The following is a 7,919-nucleotide window of genomic DNA, read 5'->3' as shown; positions in this document are numbered from 1 at the left end:
TTTAAAATCTTATAATTAAAAATAAAATATTCAATATAATATAAAATATTTATTAATAATATATATAATATAATGTTATTATCTTATATATATTGTGAAATATCAAAATATAGAGAAACTATGTGTCCATCAGGTATTCACTATCGAGGAATTAAGTGTCTAGATGTTGTCTATATGTTCGTCGTCGAGGAAGTAAGTGTCTACGTGTTTGATTTCGAGGAAGTGAGTGTCTAGTTGTTCGCTGTCGAGGAAATAGGTGTCTAGGTGTTCGCCTTCGAGGAAGTGAGTGTCTAGGTGTTCGCCTTCGAGGAACTAAGTGTCTAGGTGTTCGCCTTCGAGGAAGTGGGTGTCTACGTGTTCGACGTCGAGGAAGTGAGTGTCTAGGTGTTCGCCTTCGAGCAAGTGAGTGTCTAGGTGTTCGCGTTCGAGGAACTAAGTGGCCTAGGTGTTCGCCTTCGAGGAATTGGATGTCTACGTGTTCGAAGTCGAGGAATTGGATGTCTACGTGTTCGACGTCGAGGAAGTGAGTGTCTAGGTGTTCGACATCGAGGAAGTGAGTGTCTAGGTGTTCGCCGTCGAGGATATGAGTGTTTAGGTGTTCGCCGTCGACGAAATAAGTGTCTAGGTGTTCGCCGTCGAGGATATGAGTGTCTCAGGGCTGGGTAAAATGCCTTTCGAATTCCATTTAAAATACCAAATATAAAATACTTTTAAAAAGAGTATTTAAAATACAAAATGTAAAATAGATTCTTTTAATCCATTTTAAATATAAAATAGATAAATGGGAATTTTAAATGGTTTTCAAATGCAAAATGGTCTTACTTGGTATACATATTTTTAAGTATTTTATGTTGGAAATTACTTTGCATAATGCTGGAACATCCATTTTTTTAATAAAAATCGATATTTATGGATTTGTAATTAATATCTATTTTATATTACAGTTTAATTCACAATTTATTGGGATAATTATAAAAAATTAAAGAAAATACAAGAAGAAGGAAGTCAATAACAGTCAAAGCTGGATCATAATGCTTATTATAATTATGTGTGAATTTTGTATACTGCGTATGTAGTCCCCCCATATAAATCGCGACGCTGATAGTTTTTCAGCATTGACGCGCGCATACATACTTACTACCGCAGTAATATCATGAATTTTAATTGATTAACAATTTTTGATGCTCATAGCATCATGGATCTTAATAGTGTTTTGAATGACATATTAAAATCTGAAAAGGATAATTTTTAATTTTCGTATTTAAAATTCTGTAATTCTTATGTATTGCGAAAAATATTAATAATTTTGGTGTTTCGTCCAGGTTTCCACTATTGGACTCATCAGTAAGGTATTGTAGTGGAAACCTACCTTAGACGCCTGTGTAAATTATTAAATCGAGATTCTATATATAGAGATATACGCGTATCTCAGTATTTGCAAGAAATTTTTACGAATATCGATAGACCTCTGATGGGGGAGGGGATCGACGTAGTAATATTCTTCGCAATATTTATCTAAAGTAGGAATAACGTCTTTTTCAGGATCGACGTGTATTAACAAATATTAAAATCTTTTTAAGACTGTATAATGATAAATAATATTTATATGGGAGTACTACATACGCAGTATACAAAATTCACACATAATTATAATAAGCATTGTGATCCAGCTTTGACTGTTATTAACTTCCTTCTTCTTATTGTTGTTTATCATTGTACAGTCCTAAAAAGATTTTAATATTTGTTTAAAAAAATACATTTTACAGTAATACAGTTTTATTTAATTTAATAAACGCACTATTTGCTTTGAGTAACAATTGTTTTTTAAATGTATCAGACAACATCGTCATAGAAGAAATTGTGTTCTCACCAATCACGATACTTGATTCTTCTTAAGGGAAAATTTATGAATACATAAAAAAACCATTTACCTATTTTATAAATGGTTAAATGATAGACATGATTCCATTTCAAATGTAAAATGAAAATGGTTTTCTAAAAAACTATTCAAAATGGAAAATGCAAAATGCCATTTCCATTTTAAATATGTATTTAAAATGGAACTATTTTAAATATTACCCAGCCCTGGAGTGTCTAGGTGTTTGCCGTCGACGAAATAAGTGTCTAGGTGTTCGCCGTCGAGGAAGTAGGTATCTACGTGTTCGCCTTCGAGGAAATGGGTGTTTAGGTGTTTGTAAGAAACAATGTGTCGTCGTCGCCGTCGCCGTTGTCGTCGTCGTCAGCTACGGAGTGAGGAAATGCATTTTGGAAGTTTTGGCGCAAGAGATATAAATGTGTATCTATAATGTCGATCGCTGCGATCTGTACGATCGATAAAGTCGGATTAAGTCTCGACAATAACAAAGGATTGAGGTTAGGAATCAGTCACATCGATGGCATAGACGAATACCTAAGTAAGGTTAGAATATCTGTATAACTTTTTAAAGACAATTCTACTAGCTAAGGTCGTTGCGTAGATATTTTACATATGGTATAAAACCTGCGCAACGACAGTGCTTGCGTTCGAAAATGCTGCGAGCATAAATACAGGTTAGGAGATTTGTCACATCGATGGCATATAAAAACATGTAAGTGACGTTAAAATAAATAAATTTTCTGATCATTTATCTGGTTATTTTATGAAATATGAAATAATTTAGTAAAGTTGCAATATCCTTTCGTACGCAGGATTATTAAAAAAATTTTAGTTAAGAGTGTACGCAATGCAGTAGGAAGTGAAGATTTGAATCTTCTCGATTTAACGCAATCTGACGTGATTGGTGGCTCGGCATCTCTTTGTTACATTCACACATTTTGAAATCACCAAGCACGCTTCTGGTTCGTGGAATTATCGTGAAATTATTAAAACATCTCTTCGATATCGTATCAGATAAGTTTTAGGTATTTATACAGAATACACTCACCACCTCCGATTTCGATCAAATTAGGCTCATTCGACGCGTTTTTGCGTAAAACGAAAGAATTTTGAAGAAATAAGTGTCGCTCTGCTCTACGAACCGTGATATTTAACGTTAAAGTTGACGACTATTCAGGTTAGGAAATCTGTCATACCGACTATGTAGCACTGCTTTCTTCTTGCTCTGTGACCTTTTGCGCATGCGCTCGGTTACCTTTTGGCCCAACAGAGCGCACGAAATTTGAAATGAACACTGTAAAACAAATATATTGTTGTCAGACACGAAATTCTACATCTTTCCCTGTTCAAAAACATTGAACTCTCCACGCGAAGTAACTCCCTCCCCCCTCAATCCCCTGCACAGGAGCACACGAATTCTACGATTGTACTGTCGGGGCAGACCTCTGTCCACCTCCCCCTACCCCCCCTGCTTAGGGGCGCACGACTTCTACGATCGTACTGTCGGGACAGACCTCTGTCCAGTGTCCACCTCCCGCTCCCCCCCCCTGCTGAGGGGCGCACGACTTCTACGATCGTACTGTCGGGGCAGACCTCTGTCCACCTCCCCCTCCCCCCCTGCTAAGGGGCGCGCGACTTCTACGATTGTACTGTTGGGGCAGCGCATAGTCGAAACCATGTAGAAAACATGGCGAATGTAGTCGGTATGACAGATTTCCTAACCTGAATAGTCGTCAACTTTAACGCTTAATATCTCGGTTCGCGGGGCAGAGCGACACTTATTTCTTCAAAATTCTTTCGTTTTACGCAAAAACGCGTCGAATGAGCCTAATTTGATCGAAATCGGAGGTGGTGGGTGAATTCTGTATAATTACCAAGTTTTATAATATATCTATTAACCTGTTTTCTCTGTTCTCTATATAAAATTTGTTAAAAAAGAACTGATGCTATGTGTTGTATTTTAATTACAGATTTTGAAAGAAAAGACCTAAATCCAATCTATCAGTATATAACTTTATATTTGATAGTTATCTCAATATTATCCTATGAAATAATTTATTATTTGTCAGGTCTCTATTACATTTGCCCCTATTTTTTACAATATCTTTACAAGTATACCCTGATAAATAATAGATTATTTCATAGAATAATTTTGATCTAACTACCAGACAAATAAATAATAATAAAGTAAAAGGCAACTCTCAAAATAAATATAGTGATGAGAAAATCAAAATTACGCCAGATATAAAATTATTTGATTTTAGTACACATTGCCTTTTAAGGATGACAAATAGTTTTCTTAGTAAATGGTATATAAATATGACAGAGATTGGTACAGGCCTTTCCTTTCAATAAATCTAAAATTATAATTCAGTACAAAGAATCAGTTCTTTTATAATTATGTGAAAAATAGAGAGAATAAATTAATAGAGATTCTAAAATTATCTGATACAATATCGATTCCAATCATTTCAGATATATTTAGAATTTCTATTAATTTGTTTTCTCTATTCTTTATATTATATAATTGTAAAAGAATTGTAAACTGATTCTTTGTACTGTCTTTTTTTTCAGATTGAAAGAAAAAGCCTGTTATTATGTTTACAAAACAGTAGGAAGTAAATTATGAATCTTCCCGACTTAATGTAACCGTCTGACGTGATTGCTGACCTGATATCTTTTTGGTACATTCACACATTTTAAAATCACCAAGCACGCTATTGATTCATGGAATTACCGTGAAATTATTAAAAGATCTCTTCGATATCGTATCAGATAAGTTTTCTAATATTTGTCTTCTCTTTTCTCTACATAATTAAAAAAGAACTAATTCTACTATATACTGTATTTTATTTTCAGATTTATTGAAAGAAAAGGCCTGAATCCAATCTGTCTGTATAATATACCTTTATATTTGATAGTTATCTCAATATTATTCTATGAAATAATTTATTATTTATCATCTATTTTTTACAATATCTTTACAAGTATATCCTGATAAATAATACATTATTTCATAGAATAATTTTGAGATAACTACCTGACAAATAATAAATAATATATTATTTCATAGAATAATTTTGAGATAACTACCAGACAAATAAATGATAATATAGTAAAAGGCAACTCACAAAATAAACACAGTAAGGTAAATGTCCCAGTTTGCGACCATGACCCTGTTTGTGACCACTTTAAGACTTATATGTAATTAATCAGAAATTTTAAGTAATTTATCTCTGAAAACAATATTTATTACGTTTTTCAATTAATAATCTATCGTTTTGATATGTGATGTAGTGATATTTGGTAAACAGATAACTCATGAAAATGTGAAATAAGGTGCCCGTATCGTCATTAAGTGCAGATCGAGCACGTTGTTGTCGCCACGTTGGTAGACATGGCGTTTGTCGCGGCAAAGTCATAGCTGTGTCATATTGTCGTAGACAAACGTTCATAAACAGTTTTTGTGATAAAGTTTTAGTTAACAAGTGAATAAATATTGTGCTATGTGTGAATTCTGAAAAAGGTTGGTAATTTTGAGTATATAAGTGAATATGACAAATCGGTTCAATAAAACACGCATGTTTCTATCTGTGATTGTCTCAAGAGAACTAGCTATAACATTAAATTTCGTTGCTTTTTTCAAAAAGATAACAATTAATATTCATCTCCATATGTTTCTAAACACGTATGAGTTACATTTTGGACGAATAAACGAAAATATTCGATGTATGCTCGAAGGAAAATTTTGGTGGCAATGCTATCACTTTTGGTTAGGTCGCTTACAATGGACGTCGTGTGTATTGCATCATGTGCGTCGGTCACTAAGTGATACATGGTGATACATTCGATCCAATGCACCAGTCACTAACCGTGGAGTCACAAATAGGGCAAAATTAAAATCAAGCGGTCACTAATGTCTACATTTATATAGTTTGCTATTTATTTTTTTATATTTATTAGATTATGTTTACAACCCCAGTAAAGCATGTTTTCGATACAAAAATGATTAATCTTGAGTTCGGTATAATTGATTCCTGATTTTAATCACTCTAGAGTATTTTTCATTCGTATTAACTCATGCGATTTTCTTATAAGGTCACAAACTAGGACATTTACTTTAATGAGAAAATCAAGATTACGCCAAATAAAGTATTATTTGTTTTTTTTTTTAGTACACATTTCCTTTTAAGGACATTGATAAATAATTTTCTAGATATTTTAGTAAAAGATATATACAGACAGATTGGTTCAGGCCTTTCCTTTCAATAAATCTGAAATAAATTTCAACCTTTGAAAATTAACCCCAAACATTTGAACCTTTCTAAATTAAAATGATTATCTAATAACGTAACCTAATAATTTAAACCTTTAATACTTTAAATGATATTATCTAATATAATATATTATCACGAAAAGTAACTGATATATTACTAAATGTGCCAGTTCAAAGTGAACGTACATTATGTATATTTTCTATGTTGAATATGTACCACGAAAAGTAAATGATAGATTACTCAAGGTGCAAATTCAAAATGAACATACCTACATGTAAGTAAAACAGATTACAATCTGCATATTACAGTTTTCTAGAAATTAACTGCAATTAACATACATAAAGTATATTTTCTATGTACCACGAAAAGTAACTAATAGATCATTCAAGGTGCAAATTCAAAATGAACATACGTACATATAAGTAAAACAGATTACAATTTGCATATTACATTTATCTAAAAAATTTTATTATTAAATACTTTCATAATTACACTTTAATTCTTAATATTTTACTTTAAAATATAATAAATAAATAAATAAAAATTAATATATAATAAATAATAATATATAAATATTAATAATAATATATAAATATAAAAATATTAATATACATATAATAAATTAATATATAATACTTCTATATACTATTCAACAAAATCTAAGGAACACTTTCGAACACGCTAAAAATTGAGTAATATTTAAAACACCGTAACTCGATGAAAAATCATCTTAAACAAAAAATTTTAAAAGTTGATGTTGAAAATAATTGCGTTTTAAGTTTGTAAATTTGATACACTTGTCAAATTTCATTAAGGCCGGTATTCATAGTCAGTTCTTATTTTAAGACCGTCTTAAGTAATGGTCCGTATTCAAAACGCGTTTTTATTGATAAAAGTGCGCTTTTATCTCTGAAATTCTGATTACGATCCATTTGATGCTACGAATGTTTCGAATCATTCTTTGATTGGGCAATTAGTATAATTCTTTCTTCAGATTGGTCAGTCAAAAGCTTCGAAGCATTTTTAGCGCTAATTGTAAGTGGATCGCAAGATCGCACCCTAAAGGTGCCTATTCATCAAAGTATTCATACTGACGCTCGACGCTCATTTTCAGCATCGAAAGGATCATAACGTGACCATTCTGCTTGAAGTGTTAACGTCAAAGAAGTGAAGTTCAATTTGTTTAACAGTGAGCGTCGTCGCTGAATCATCGATCATCTCGAATTCTCGATTCAAAATAAGAAAATGGACTCTGCCGTATGTAAAATATTAATTTTTACAAAATTTTACATTTTCTAAATTTTGCGATCTTCAGTATCGTACAAAGCAAATATATGTATTATATCTATTTTGTCAAATTAATCAAATATAATATTTATAACATTCATAAAATAGGAGACATTTCTAAAATTAAGTTGCTAAATTAAATAATAAAATATGCATAATTGTAAAATGTATACAGGGCTGAGAATAACCGCCTAATATTTCATGCGTGGGTAGAACAGATTATACTGAGTCGAAAAGTCCTGTACCATTTTGCGATTGCAATAATAGTTAACGAGATATTAATTTATAAAAATATCTAAATTCGCCCTGCCTACCGTCAAATGCAAGCGCGCGGATGGATAGGACCGCTCTGCAAAGCGCGCCGCGCGCGTTCGCCGTCGCTAGACACACTCATGTCTAGCGACGACTATTGCCGCTTATAAACAACGCTTGTTATAAACAACGCCTAGCAACGGCGAACGCGCGCGGCGCGCTTCGCT

Source organism: Cyphomyrmex costatus, unplaced genomic scaffold (assembly GCF_001594065.2).
Source record: "Cyphomyrmex costatus isolate MS0001 unplaced genomic scaffold, Ccosl1.0 scaffold512, whole genome shotgun sequence".
Classification (NCBI taxonomy): domain Eukaryota; kingdom Metazoa; phylum Arthropoda; class Insecta; order Hymenoptera; family Formicidae; genus Cyphomyrmex; species Cyphomyrmex costatus.
Note: the sequence above shows the minus strand (reverse complement) of the source record.